We start from the raw sequence: 15,944 nt of genomic DNA, 5'->3' as shown, positions 1-15,944 counted from the left end.
GTGTGTGTGTGTGTGTGTGTGTGAGAGAGGGAGACAGAGAGAGGTTATGTACAGTACAGAAACAGACCATTCGGTCCAACATGTCCATGCCGAGTTCCCATTTGCCAATATTTGGCCCATATCACTCTAAATCCTTCCTATTCAAATACCTATCCAGATGCCTTTTAAATGTTGTAATTGTACCAGCCTCCACCACTTCCTCTGGCAGCACATTCCATACACAGACCATCCACTGCGTGAAAAAGTTGCCCCTTAGGTCCCTTTTAAATTTTTTCCCACTTACCTTAAACCTATGCCCCTCTAGTTTTGGAATCCTGCCACCTCAAGGAGAAAACCTTGGCAATTCACCTTATCTAATGGTTCAGTATTTGTTTGGGTTCGACTGTTTCAAGTGTTTCTGATTGAACATTTTTTTTGTAAAAAAACAGTAATAATAATACTAATTGTATTGTTTCAATGGTATTGTTTGCTATAAGTTAAAATGATCTTTCCTGACCTAAAATTACAACAACATTAGTTATTCTTTGTATTAAAATGAGTGGAATTGAGTCTCGAGATTCTTAGATGCCCTTCAATAATGATATTGTCCTAATGTGTCACCACAGTGTTAATGAGCGGTATAGCTCTGATGATGGTTCCTGATAGGTAATGCACTTATTAAAGTCAGAAGTCTCTACCTACTGGGCCATACTAACCAGTCTGAATCATAACTGCTCATTACTCCAAACTGGAATTCCGTTTCAGATGTAATTACACCAACCAGTGACCTTTACCCTTCCAACCATCCACCAGCAGCTGTTATGCAGCAATAAAATCCCACATCACAGATATGCTAATTTTAAGGTGCAGCAATTAAGCAGTTTGGAATTTTATGGCAGCAGTTCTCAACTGCACAACAAAAGGACAATTTCCTGTCGACATTAACACCAGCAAATTCAGCAGACACCAGTTTAAGAGATAGTAAGATCTGCTGATGCTGGAGTCAGAGCCAACACAGTGTGGCGCTGGATGAACACAGCAGGCCTGGCAGCTTCAGAGGAGCAGGAAAGCTGACATTTCGGGTCAGGACCCTTCTTCAGAAATGGGGAGGGGGAAGGGGGAAGGGAGCTGGGAAATAAATAGAGAGAGGAGGGGTGGGGCTGGGGAAAGGTAGGTGGGATGGTGATAGGTGAGTCCGGGTAGGGAATGGTGGGGATCGGTCAGTGAGATGGGAGGAGTGGATAGGTGGGAGAGAAGATGGACAGTTTGTGTTGAGTCAAGGAGGCGGGGTTGAGAGGAAGGGTTGGACATGGGATGAGGCTGGGGTTGGGGAGATTTTAAAACAGGTGAGTTATAAATTGAGGCCATTGGGCTGTAGGCTCCTGGTTTCCTCTGACAGGGCAGGGCTTGAAGCAGCCAGTTATTGGATGATAATCTATTGTCCATCTCCCTATGCCATGTCTTTTACACAAGACCGTGACTGATCCACAGGTTTAAGGCTATTTCGGGTTTCAAGTTCCAAAAAGAAAAATGAGAGGGATGATGAGGGAAGGAGGAGGTGTGGTGAGGAGGTGGGGTGAGGTGTGATGAGGTGGAAAGATGTAACGGAGGGGGTGGGTGGGGTGGGAAGGGAGGGAGAGGGTGTAAGGAAGGCGGTAGGTGTGGGGAGGAGGGGAGAACGTGTAAGCGAGGGTGAGGTGTGCAGAGGGAGGGAGAAGGTGTAAGGAAGGAGGGAGGTGTGATGAGGGAGGGGGGAACGTGTAAGGAAGGAGGGAGGTGTGGGGAGGGAGGGAGAAGGTGTAAGCGAGGGGGAGGTGTGGTGAAGGAGGGGAGAGGCATAGTGAGGAGGTGTGGCTCGGGGAGGTGTGGGCCGAGGAGGTGTGGGCCGGGGAGGTATGGGTCGGGGAGGTGTGGGTCGGGGAGGTGTGGGCCGGGAGGTGGGCGTTGCAAGCTGCTGCATTTACTGCTCAGGGTGAGGAAGGGGTGTTGACAGAGTCACATTTCTACAGTTAGAACATTGTCCCTACATCTCGATTAAACTGCTCTTCAGTGAGAGCAGTTGGAGTTCAGACCGACTGTTAGACGTGCTGAGGGAAGTCAATGTCAGCATTGGAAAAAGTATCTGACATTCAGAAATAAGAAATAAATAATCTTATTTTAAATTGGAATGTATACTATTCTTACCACAGTCATTGTTTCAAGTGCATCATTTTGATCTAAATGTAACATTGTACTGAATCGTTCAGTTCATGAAAGCTTTTTGACTAAAATCTTAATGTAAACTCTGCAGATTTTTTTTGCATAGAGCAGCATATCAGACTCACCTTTCCACATTAACATATCACGGAGGCATCCCATGTCATATGCAGCAAAAACCTGGACAACATCCAGGCTGGTGCTGACAAGTGGAAAGTAACATTTACATCACACAGCTGCCAGGCAATGACCATCTCCAACAAGACAGGATCTATCAATCATCCCTTAGCATTTATCGATGCCGCCAACACTGAATCTGTCACTATCTACATCCTTGGGGTTACCATTGACCAGAAACTCAACTGGACTAGCACATAAATACAGTAGCCACAAGAACAGGTCAGACGCCAGGAATACTGTGGCGAGTAACTCACCTCCTGACTCCCCAAAGCCTGTCCACCATCTACAGGGCACAAGTCAGGAGTGGGATGGAATACTCCTCATTTGCCTGGATGGGTGCAGGCCCAACAACACTCAAAACGTTTGACACCATCCAGGACAATGCATTCCACAGCAACGCTAAAACAGGACAAGGCCAGCAGGTACATGGGACCACCACAACCTGCAAGTTCATCTTCACGCAACTCACCATCCTAACTTGGAAATTTATCACTGTTCCTTCAGTGTCACTGGGTCAAAATTCCTGGAATTCCCTCCCTAAGGGCACTTTGGGTCAAACCACAGCACAAGGACTGTGGCGATTCAAGAAGGCAGCTCCCCATCACCTTCTCAAGGGTAACTAGGGACGGCAATAAGTAATGGCCAGCCAGCGATGCCCACACATTAGGTGAATTGCCACGGTAAAATGCAGTAATACTGGGATGGTGGTTGGTGCTGGGTGGGATGCTCTTTGGAGGATCAGTGCAGACTTGATGGGCTGAATGGCCTGTTTCTGCACTGTAAGGATTCTATGATTCCATCTCGTGAACAAAAATATTGTTGCCTCAATACAAGTACCACAAGCAGTAACTGGATTTGAATCTTTGCAATTCTGTCCTGATCCATTTGTCAGTAAAACATTTAGTTACCACTGATTGCCTTGGCTTTGAACTAACTCTGTTATGAAGCTTACACTGCCAGTTAACTCACTTCTTTAATAAAAGGATTGTGGAAGTTCATGGCTTCATGTTGACAGTGGTGTAAAACTGTGTCAAGGTCATTTGGTAACATGTTTAACAGCCAAATCAGACAAAGGAATAGACAGGATTAACTGGATCTGTTTTTTCCCTGCGACATTTGGTTCCAAGGCCAGAAGACAACATATTGGCTGTTCACATAGTTTTCATTCAACTAATTTATGTTAACTTTTTAGATCCTGCTATAAACATTGGTTATCATTAATGTAAAACGGTAAGAAAGAACTTGTCAGCAATTCAAACCTGTGTTAGTTGAAAGGAAAATGTATGATAAACTGCTTCCAGTGACTTATATTTCCTGCCCTGTCCATGGAAATACCCTAAAGTAATGACAGCAACAATACCACAATATATAAGAACATTAAAAGTAAGGCCAAAACACAAACTCAGTTTCAAACAGGAGAATATTCTTCCTGTGTGCAGTAAGCTTGCAACTAAAGTATTAATAGCAGATTCTTTACATACAGCCATGAATGACATTGGTCATTCTCTACTAACAGACGATTTGATACAAATTCATTTTTTATAGAATAATAACAGGACAAGACTTTAATAAATCATTATTAGCTGATAATCTCACATCAACACTCTCTGTCACAGCGAAATGTTTGATTTAAATTCTTTTGGTAAAATTACTTGAGATTGTGTGATTGATGTTCCAGTCTAAAATTGCTTCTGCAAAGGTGATTGGACATATTTCAATATTGTTGCATCTGCACCTCCCTTGAGCTACTCCATAACCCACTCCTCTTCTGATGTTGCTTTTGAGTTGAGATAATTTAATCCAGTGATGTAGATATTGAGTGAATACTTCACCATAAAAAGGTTATTGTTGTTGTAATTGAATTTAGACATTCTGAAACATTCAAGAACAGGTTCAACTACAATGACAGTTGTTGGTGATGTCTGCATGGTAACTTGCTGGATCATAAAGAGTTCATTTAATTCTAGTATAAGTCTCATGCTGACTAGCATTTAGAGCAGCTTTAATGGAGTAATTGAAACATAGTGTCATTTACACATGGAACCCAGGAATCGAAGTATTCAAAACAAGGTTTGTACTGACTTATGGAAATATCTGAATTTTGAGGGATATGTGTAATGAAGGGATTCCTGTACTCTTAAAAATTCAAAAGGCAGTTGAAATATTTTACAAATCTGAATAAAACTGAGTACGTCACTTTGATATAACATTGTCTAAAATTGAGAAATTGGTGATAGACTAACGCCTGAGTTGAAGGGTACCAACTGGTTGGACAGAACACGAGAAAAGCCAAGAATAAATAAGAAGTAAATGTTAAATGATAACTTGTATTATAAAGAACAAAGTTGGAAGTGGTAAAATGATTTTAACATCGTGTAGTTGATGTCACTGAAGCCAAGAAGGACCAAGAGAAGAAAATCCTTGAAATCACGAAACCATCAATTATGCAGCAGGACATTGGCATTGAGCCATCATTGAGGATGGGCAATATTTCGAGTAACATATCTTACAAGAAAACACAGCAAAGTTTGTCTGAACTGTTTCGTACAAGGGACAAAGAGCTCGTGTCCTCTCAGACACTTGTATTGTTTACTATCTCAGTTGTATTGATTTAAATTATGCTTGTAGACATTGAACCAGTTGATTATGGGTTAGGCCAGATATAAAGTCAGTTAAGCTTTGTCTCCCTGAGCATCATTCATCAGCTGTGACTGAATAAATGGAGATGGAGGAATAATCTATTAATCATTCCTGCGGTTCAGGGATGAATTCTTTAAATTTAAAGCAGTCAGAATGTTCTACCTTGCTGATAGTGTTGTTTCAGCTGTTTTGCATATACTTGGCTCACCATTGTTAGCAATAGTTTCAATATTGCTGTCAATAAGATCCCCAAAGGCAGGATAATTGATGGTAAAAAGGTACTGTTGTGTTCACTTGTACTGTTCATTATGAGCTGTACTGAGTAAAATGTGAGCGAAATAGCTGGTTAAACCTGTTAGAAACAGCATTGTGGATTGTGAAAACATTCACAAATTAACTATAAAGTATATTATTTCAGAACTTTGGCATGATCCTGGATCATAAAGGGAATATCTATTGACTAGCTTAGGAAACTCCCGGGAATTGTGATGGTTAAAACTTAGTTCTTGCAAAGGGAGTTGTATTATTTCAGTGATCAAGACACAATTGCACACTAAAAACCAAAACAACTGCCGATGCTGTAAAATCAGAAACAAAACCAGTGTTGCTGGAAAAGCTCAGCGGGTCTGGCAGCATCTGTGGAAAGAAATCAGAGTTAGCGTTTTGGGTCAATTGACCCTTCCTCAGAACTGGAGAATTGCAAACTGTTCTCTATTTCCTCTGATCCAATCAAAGTGTCAGCAACAGAATGTTATGGCAGAACAGGAATTCAGCTAAACCATTTGGAATTAGAAACTTGGTCATAAGTCATCATTTTGGAACAATATGTTACGAATTAAACACAAAATGTACTTCATGTTCCATCTTACTTTATAGCCAGCAAAATTACAATCAAATCTTACAGAGAGCTTTCTGCTTTCTAACTTCAACTGTTTTTTATTCATTCATGAGATGTGGGTATCACTTACCGAACCAGCATTTAATGCCCAGCTCCAGTTGAACTGACAGGCTTGACACACCATCCTAGAGAGCAGGTGAAAGTCACCCACATCACTGTGGGTCTGGAGTCACATGTAGACCAGACCAGATTAGGACAGCTGATTCCCTTCCCCGAAGAACAGTAGGTGAACCGGATGAGTTTTTACAGCGGTTATTACATGGTTACCACTAGGTTAGCTTTTTATTTTTTACTGAATTCAAATGTCACCATCTGCCATGGTGGGATTTGAACTCAGCACCCCCGAACCTTACCTGGGACTCTGGATTCCTAGCCCAGCAACATTCCCACTACATCACAGCCTACCGTATTTGTACAACAGCTACAGATTTCTTTCTCACACAATATGCTTCAGTCTGTTTCAGTGATTCTCATTTCTGCTGACTTTCACTACCATTCTTGCTTTGAATATTATCCTGTGCTTTTACACTCTGCTCTCCCAAATTAGCAAATACATCCTCCTCCATATTCAGTACCAGCAGTCCATTTCCCTTTGATTCACTCACTCCCAATGGCCTTACTCAACGCTCAATGACACTTATCCATCAAAATCATTCTGTACTCAGATTGAAATAAGCACAAAATACCAGCCCTGCTATAAATGCCTACCACTTCTAAATCATCTCTGCAACTGATTTTTCTGAGTCAGCCATCCTGAATCAGCTACAGTCCAGTTAAATAAATTCCAGCAATTTCATTGATGATGAGAGGTCCAATTGAGTGCCACTGTAGATGATTACAGAGCTAAACACAAGGCTCTGTGATGCAGTGGTAACGTCCCTACCTCTGAGTCAGAAGATCTGGGTTCAAGTCCAACCTGCCTAGAAAAGTGCAATAGGATTTTTTTTAAAAATGTATTCATTCATTCATGGGATTGGTGGTGTATCAAGTAGAAGGTCCATGCTGCTGCCACTGTGTATTAGTGACAGAGGGAAAGAATATTGAAAATGCTGGATTTAGTGCCAATCACATAGGCAGCACTGTCCTGGATGTTGTCGAGCTTCTTGACTGTTGTTGGTGTTGCATTCATCCAGATTAATGGGGAGTATTCCATCATACCCCTGACTTGTTCCTTGTAGGTGGTGGATATATTCTGGGGAGTCACAAAATGTAGCTGCAGAAATCCTAGTCTCTAGCCATCTGGTCCAGCATTTATTGCCCATCCCTAGTTGCCCTTGAGAAGGTGGTGGTGAGCTGCCTTCTTTAGCTGCTGCAGTCCTCCTGCTATAGATTGACCCACAATGCCCTTAGGGAGGGAATTGTATGATTTTGACCCAGAAACAGTAAGGAATGCTGCTATATATCCAAGTCAAGATGGTCAGTGGCTTGGAGCAGAACTTGCAGGGGGTGGTGTTCCCATATATCTGGTGGCCCTGTCCTTCTAGTTGGAAGTGGTCTTGGGTTTGGAAGGTGCTGTCTGAGGAGATTTGGTGAATTTCTGCTGTGCATCTTGTCGATAGTACACACTGCTGCTACTGAGTGTCAGTGGTGGAGGGAGTGAATGTTTGTAGATGTGGTGCCAATCAAGCGGGAGCTGCTTTGTCCTGGATGCTGTCAAGCTTCTTGAGTGTTGTTGGGGCTGCACCCATCCAGGAAAGTGGGGAGTGTTCCATCCCACTTCTGACTTGTACCTTGTAGATGGTGGACAGGCTTTGAGGAGTCAGGAGGTGAGTTACTCGCTGCGGTATTCCTAGCTTCTGGCCTACTCTTGTAGCTACTGTGTAATGTTGTGAGTCCAGTTGAGTTTCTGGTCAATGGTAACCCTCAGGATGTTGATAGTGGGGGATTCAGTGATGGTAACACCATTGAATGTCAAGGGGCAGTGGTTCAATTTTCTTTTATTGGTGACGGTCATAGCCTGGCATTTGTGTGGAGCGAATGTCACTTGCCACTTGTCAGCCCAAGCCTGGATATTGTCCAGTTCTTGCTGCAACTGGATGTGAGACTGCTTCAAAAGCTGAGGAGTCACGAATGGTGCTGAACATTGTACAATCATTGGCGAACATCCCCACTTCTGAGGCAGTTAAGTGTCACACACATTGATACTTAACTGCCTAGGACACTACTCTGAGGAACTTCTGCAGAGATGTCCAGCTGCTGAGATGACTGACCTCCAACAACCACAACCATTTTCCTATGCACCAGGTATGACTCCCCAGCAGAGAGTTTGCCCCCTGATACCCATTGATTCCAGTTTTGCTAGGGCTCTTTGATGCCTCACCTGGTCAAATGCATCTTTGATGTCAAGTGCTGTCACTCTCACCTCACCTCCCCTCTGGAATTCAGCTCTTTATCCATATTTGAACCAAGGCTGTAATGAAGTTAGGAGCTGAGTGGCCCTGGCAGAACGCAAACTGGGCATCACTGAGCAGGTTATTACTGAGCAGGTACTGCTTGATAGCGCTGTTAATGACACCTTCCATCACTTTACTGATGATCGAGAGGAGACTGATGGGACGGTAATTGGCCGGGTTGGATTTGTCCTGCTTTTTATGTACAGGACATGCCTGGGCAATTTTCCACATTGTTGGGTAGATACCAGTGTTGTAACTGTACTGGAATGGCTTGGCTCGGGGAGCGGCAAGTTCTGGAGCACAAGTCTTCAGTGCTATTGCCGGAATGTCGTCAGGCCCCGTAGACTTTGCAGTATCCAATGTCTCCAACTGTTTCTTGATATCACCTGGAGTGAATTGAAATGGCTGAAGACTGGTATCTGTGACGCTGGGAACCACTGGAGGAGGCCGAGATGGATCTTCCACCCGGCACTTCTGGCTGAAGATTGCACAAATGCTTCAGCCTTACCTTTTGCACTGATGTGCTGGGCTCTTCCATCATTGAGGATGGGGATATTTGTGGAGCCTCCTCCTCCAGTGAGTTGTTTAATTGTCCACCACCATTCACCACTGGATGTGGCAGGACTGCAGAGCTTAGATCTGATCCATTGGTTGTGTCTATCACTTGATGCTTATGCTGTTTAGCATGCAAGTAGTCCTGTTTGGTCTTCATCTGGAATACTGTTTCAGTAGCTAAAGGAGAATGGTACATGGTAATCAGCAGGAGGTTTCCTTGCCCATGTTTAACCTGAAGCCTTGAGACTTCATGGAGTCAATGTTGAGGACTCCCAGAGCATCTCCATCATGACTGTGTACCACTGTGCTGTCCCCTTTGCTGGGTCTGTCCTGCTGGTGGGACAGGACATATCCAGGGATGGTGATGGTGGTGTCTGGGACATTGTAAGGTATGATTCCGTCACAATGTCAGGCTGTTGCTTAACTAGTCTGAGAGACAGCTCTCCCAATTTTGGTACTAGACCTCAGATGTTAGTGAGGAGCGCTTTGCAGGGTCGACAGGGCTGTTTCTGCCATTGTCTTTTCCGGTGCCAGGTGATCGTCTGTTTCATTTCTCTGTTGAGACTTTATAGCGATTGGTACAACTGAATGGCTTGCTAGGCCATTTCAGAGGGTAAGTGAAAGTCAAATACATTGCTGTGCATGTGGAGTCACATGTAGGCCAGACCAGGTGATGTGAGTGTCGTGATTGTCGGGAGGTCAGTTGGGTGGACCTCATAGAATATGAGTTCCCTGATTGGGGCTGTTATTCTGGTCCAATCAAGGAGTCCTGGCTGACAGATATAAACAGGAGTGCAGACATCCTGCTCACTCTGAGGGAGCTGGATCAGTGTCAAAGACTGTCCGTGTGTAAATAAAGGGTGACTTGGTGACAGAATACTGGCCTCTGTGGAGTTATTTCAGTGACGGTACTGCACCTTTAAGAGAGATTTGTTCCATGCTGTTTCTCTTGGAGCGGTGTTGCCACAGAGGTGCCAGGCAGTCTACTTCAACAGCTTTGAGTTATCCATGGGTGGTTTTTTAAATGAGACAAAAGGAACATGATTGGGTGGAGGGAGAGACAACAAGGTGCAGGGCTGGATGAACACAGCAGGCCAAGCAGCATCATAGGAGCAGAGAGGCTGACATTTCGGGCCTAGACCCTTGGGTGGAGTCAGGCTCACACAGTCCTAGGGTTTTAGTTTTGCTCCTGTTTAAGGGTGTGGAGCTATTTGTTGAAGCTGATAGATATAGTTCTCTCTCTCCCTGCTGCAGCTAAAAGCTGGAGTTCAGTCCCTGCTGCTAAACTGTTTCTTTCACTGTTCTTTTTCCTCCTGGATTAGAAGGGAGATAGCACATGAGGAAAATGTGTTTTGTTGAATTTGCCTTTTCCAAGAGTGTGTTTATAGGATGCTGCTAAAATAGAGCAGTTGTTGATTTGTAGTTAAATAATGTATTATTTTGTTCAATAGAGTTAAAGTTATGCCTTTTTTTGTTTGTATTTTAACTATGATGTAAGAAGAAAATGTGTTTTGCTTAAAGCCTAGAGTTGGACCAATTGAATCACATCTGGAACACAGCACCTTACGCTTGCCAATAAATAAAATAAAATGTCACGATCTAGGCTATCACCTTGATATATTTTGAGAGGGTTTTGTCTGGTCCATAATAATGAGAATGACAGATTTCCTTCCCTGAAGGACTTTAGAGAACCAGATGGGATTTTCCAACAATTGACAATGGTTTCATAGTCATCAGGAGAATCTTAATTCCAGATTTTTAAAATTGAATTCAAATTCCACCATCTGCCAAGGCAGAATTAAAACTCAGGTCCCCAGAACATTCAACCTATCTGAACAGGTTGATTATAAATAATTAAAGGGTAGACAATATTCAGTTCTTGCAGTCCTCACTCTAATCTATAAATCAAAGTATGTTTGATGGGGCTCCCTTGGTACAGTGGTAGTGTCCCAACCTCTGAGCCAGGAGACCCAAGTTCAAGTCCCACCTGCTCCAGAGGTATGTAATAACATCTCTGAACAGGTTGATTGGAAAATATCTGACTAGCCTTTGTTCAGGTGAATATAAGATTCTAGATTGGCTGTATTCATAAAGCTGTCATCAGAGGGAGCTCTGGAGCAGATGGTATATGCGCACAGACCTCTGAAGGTGCAAGGACAGGTTGAGAAATGGGTGTATAAGGCCAACAGGACTCTAGGGCGTAGAGTATCAAAGGAAGGAAGCTATGATAAACATATGGAAGCACTGGTTCAAATTGGATTGGAGTTTTGTGTCCAATTCTGGGCATCAAGGATATGAAGATATTGGAGAGAGAGGCATAAAGGATTCATGAGAATGGTCCTAAACATGAGGAACCTGAGTTATATGGATAAATCGTAGAAGCTGGGGAAAAATAGCCTTGGAGAAGATGCACTTCAGTAACCTACCAAAGATTCTCAGACAGCACCTTCCAAACCCACCACCACTTCCGTCTAGAAGGACAAGGGCAGCAGATACATGGGAACACCATCCCCTGTAACTTCCTCTCCAAGTCACTCACCATCCTGACTTGGAAATATATCACCGTTCCTTAAGAGTCGCTGGGTCAAAATCCTGGAATTCCCTCCCTAAGGGCATTGTGGGTCAATCTATAGCAGGTGGACTGCAGTGGGTAAAGAAGGCAGCTCACCCCCACCTTCTCAAGGGCAACTAGGGATGGGCAATAAATACTGACCCAGCCAGCACTGCCCAAATCCTATGAGCCAATAAAAAACACTTCTGCATTGGATGATAATGCGATTCATTGGCACATCTAAAATCAAGGTAAAGGACCATAGTTCCACTGAATCAGCCCCTCAATAGGGGGAGAGAGAGAGAGAGAGCAACTGGTGGTGGTGGTTTAACCTGAGGGTCATTACACCTCAGGCAAGGGGTGAGGTTAAGCAATGGGATCTTCCCAGTAACCTCAACTGGTCAGGGAACTGAAACCATGTTGTTTGTATTATTCTGCATCACAAACTAGCTATCTATTCCCCTGAGCTAACTTTCTTTGCCACAGATTATGTGGGTGTTTATATTAATGCATAATATTGGAACAGTGTTTTCTGTGGCAGAATATTTCTAAATTCCTAAAAGTGGGGATAAAGGAATTTGTTTTTCAAATTCCTGAAGCTTCAAACAAGGAAGAATAAATAGGAGTCAATAACTGAGGGTGCCACCTACTGGCTCAAGTGGAAACGTATAATGCAACAATTATCAAACCTGCTCGGCCCTTTACATCCTTCTGGACTTAATACTGAGTTCAACACCTTCAAATTGTGAACCCACTCCCATTCCTTTCCCTCCTTTTAGCTGTACTTTTACATTCTCTATTACCATGTCTTCCCTCCCCTCCCCCCATCCCAGTGGGACTGTCCTTTCCAGTCTGGCAGTTAGACACACCATTGTTCTGCCATTCTCACATTCCCATCACTTAATCTGACCTATCAACATCCTTTCTCCCCCAGCACTCCACCGTTCCCACCTCCCCGCTCCCCCCCACCCCGCAACTATTGCATAAATGCTATCCCCTCCACACTTCACACTTCACACCAGCTCTGATGAAGAGACATCTACACTCAAAATGTTAGCTTGCTCTCTCTCTCCATGGATGCTGCCTGACCTCCTGTGATCTCCAGCACTTTTTGTTTTTGTACAGAGTCCAGCATCTGCAGTCATTTGCTCCGAGAAATTGCAGGTGGCTCAATAAATGTGTTAGTATCTCTTCCTTTGAAATCGTCATTTGTAATATTTTGCCATCTTCAAACAAGCAATGTTATTTTAATTTCCTTAATGTTGAAGAGGCCCAGTTTATTTGTGTTTCACTGCAGTTAATACAATAATATATAAAACATTTTTATGATATTGTGAAAAGATGCATATTGTGAATCAAAGATAACAAGGTGTAGAGATGGATGAGCACAACACGCCAAGCAGCATCAGAGGAGCAGGAAGGCTGACATTTCAGGCCTAGACCCTTCTTCAGAAATGGGGGAGGGGAAGGGGATTCTGAAATAAATATGGAGAGAGGGGGAGGTGGATAGAAGATGGATAGAGGAGAAGATAGGTGGAGAGGAGACAGACAGGTCAAAGAGGCGGGGATGGAGCCAGTAAAGGTGAGTGTAGGTGGGGAGTTAGGGAGGGGATAGGTCAGTCCAGGGAGGATGGACAGGTCAAGGGGGCAGGATGAGGTTAGTAGGTAGGAGATGGGGGTGGGGCTTGAGGTGGGAGGAAGGACAGGTTAGGGAGGCCGGGACAAGCTGGGCTGGTTTTGGGATGCAGTCGGGGGAGAGGAGATTTTGAAGCTTGTGAAGTCCACAGTGATACCATTGGGCTGCAGGGTTCCCAAGAGGAATATGAGTTGCTGTTCCTACAACCTTCGGATGGCATCATTGTGGCACTGCAGGAGGCCCAGGATGGACATGTCATCTGAGGAATGGGAGGGGGAGTTGAAATGGTTTGCGACTGGGAGGTGCAGTTGTTTAGTGTGAAGGTAGGTGTTCTGCAAAGCGGTCCCCAAGCCTCCACTTGGTTTCCCCGATGTAGAGGAGGCCACAACGGGAACAGTGGATGCAGTATACCACATTAGCAGATGTGCAGGTGAACATACACTTGATGTGGAAAGTCTTCTTGGGGCCTGGGATGGAGGTGAGGGAGGAGGTGTAGGGCAGGTGTAGCACTTCCTGAGGTTGCAGGGGAAAGTGCCGGGGGTGGTGGGGCTGGAGGGGAGTGTGGAGCAGACAAGGGAGTCACGGAGCGAGTGGTCCCTCTGGAAAGCAGATAAGGGTGGGGAGGGAAAAATGTCTTTGGTAGGGGGGTCAGATTGCAGATGGCGGAAGTGTCGGAGGATGATGCATTGGATCCAGAGGTTGGTGGGGTGGTACGTGAGGACGAGGGGGATTCTGTTTTGGTTGTTATTGCAGGGAGGGGGTGTGAGGGATGAGTTGCAGGAAACGCAGGAGGCACAGTCGAGGGCGTTCTCGACCACTGAGGGGGGAAAGTTGCAGTCCTTGAAAAACGAGGACATCTGAGATGTATGGGAGTGAAATGCCTCATCCTGGGAGCAGATGTGGCGGAGGCAAAGGAATTGGGAATAGGGGATGGCATTTTTGCAGGAAGGTGGGTGGGAGGAGGTGTATTCTAGGTAGCTGTGGGAGTCAGTGGGCTTGAAATGGATATCGGTTTCTAGGTGGTTGCCCGATATGGAGACAGAGAGATCCAGGAAGGAAAGGGAGGTATTAGAGATGGTCCAGGTGAACTTAAGGTTGGGGTGGAAGGTGTTGGTGAAGTGGATGAACTGTTCGAGCTCCTCGTGGGAGCACGAGGCAGTGCCTCGTGAATCAAGTCGTTTTATCCCTTGCTGCTTTACATCACATTGTCCACTGATACAGCATGGACTTTACTTCATATCTTCACTATTTCCTTCTTTTTTTAATTTTCTGCATATCTTAAGTATTTTCCAGACTTGGTTTGCAACCCACTTGTCTTTTGCCTCCATATATTACTTTGCATTTTTCACTTCACTTTTTCACTTGGTCTTATTTTAAGTGTTTTTGTTTCATATTTTTTAAATGTTAATCCCCCCTCACCCCTCCACCAACTATGTTTTCTCTATTTTCCTTTTGTTTTCTGAAGAGTCACATTGGATTTGAAACATTAGCTCTGTTTCTCTCTCCACAGGTACTGCCAGACCTGCTGAGTTTCTCCAGCTTTCTGTTTGCATCAGATTCCCAGCAACTGCAGTACTTTACTTTCATTTATTCTTCTTCTGTGTCTATTTTTGACTTTTCCTCACGACTATTTATTTCTTGTTTCACTCACGGAAGTTTTAATGTTGATCCAGAACTGTTTCATGTTCTTAAATATTGAGTTATAATCAATGTTGCCTTTTTTCTCATCCTCCATACCAATATTGCTTTCAGTTGAGGGAAAGAGAATAACCAATTGACATTAATTTTGATTCAAAGCTCATCTCATTTGTACCTATCTTGGTTTCACAAGATAGTAGGAACTGCAGATGCTGGAGAATCTGAGATAACAAGGTGTAGACCTGGATGAACACAGCAGGCCAGGCAGCATCAGAGGACCAGGAAGGCTGACGTTTTGGGTCTGGGCCCTTCTTCAGAAGGGTCTAGGCCTGAATTGTCAGCTTTCCTGCTCCTCTGATGCTGCTTGGCCTGCTTTGTTCATCCAGGTCTACACCTTGTTATCTCAATGACTGGTTGTCTGCTGAATAAGCAGTTCTCGGTCAGGTTAACACTGGGAAAAGTGCAACTGGAGATATTACCTTTATCAAGGGGAAGAAAAACAATGCAACATTCTCATGAAGAGTGACCAGTGACTTGTGTTTCTAATGCCTGTATCGAGAATGTCTCTCAAGGCCAAGAAAGGGCTTGTCTTGGTTGAGTACTTCAGATGGGTCAGTTTTTGTCCAATGTGTGCAGGAGGGTTTCCTGACACAGTATGTAGATAGGCCAACAAGAGGCGAGGCCACATTGGATTTGGTACTGGGTAATGAACCAGGCCAGCTGTTAGATTTGGAGGTAGGAGAGCACTTTGGTGATAGTGACCATAATTCGGTTACGTTTACTTTAGCGATGGAAAGGGATCGGTATATAAAGCAGGGCAAGAGTTATAGCTGGGGGAAAGGCAATCATGAGGCGATGAGGCAAGATTTAGGATGCATAGGATGGAGAAGGAAACTGCAGGGGCTGGGCACAATTGAAATGTGGAGCTTGTTCAAGGAACAGCTACTGCGTGTCCTTGAGAAGTATGTACCTGTCAGGCAGGGAGGAAGTGGTCGAGCGAGGGAACCGTGGTTTACTAAAGAAGTTGAATTTCTTGTCAAGAGGAAGAAGGAGGCTTATGTAGAGATGAGGCGTGAAGGCTCAGTGAGGGCGCTTGAGAGTTACAAGTTAGCCAGGAAGGACCTAAAGAGAGAGCTAAGAAGAGCCAGGAGGGGACATGAGAAGTCTTTAGCAGGTAGGATCAAGGAAAACCCTAAAGCTTTCTATAGGTATGTCAGGAATAAAAGAATGACTAGAGTAAGATTGGGGCCGGTCAAGGACAGTAGTGGGAAGTTGTGC

General features: G+C 44.2%; 1 protein-coding gene across 1 annotated transcript in view; it reads left to right on the top strand.

The window, feature by feature from the left end:
• Window positions 1-15,944, top strand: part of LOC109921228 (tumor necrosis factor alpha-induced protein 3-like) — a 76,397-nt gene that overhangs the window by 22,573 nt on the left and 37,880 nt on the right. The gene's annotated exons all lie outside the window — the stretch shown is intronic.

Source organism: Rhincodon typus, chromosome 27, assembly GCF_021869965.1.
Source record: "Rhincodon typus isolate 14 chromosome 27, sRhiTyp1.1, whole genome shotgun sequence".
NCBI lineage: Eukaryota > Metazoa > Chordata > Chondrichthyes > Orectolobiformes > Rhincodontidae > Rhincodon > Rhincodon typus.
Note: the sequence above shows the minus strand (reverse complement) of the source record. Positions and strands in the feature narration are given on the sequence as shown.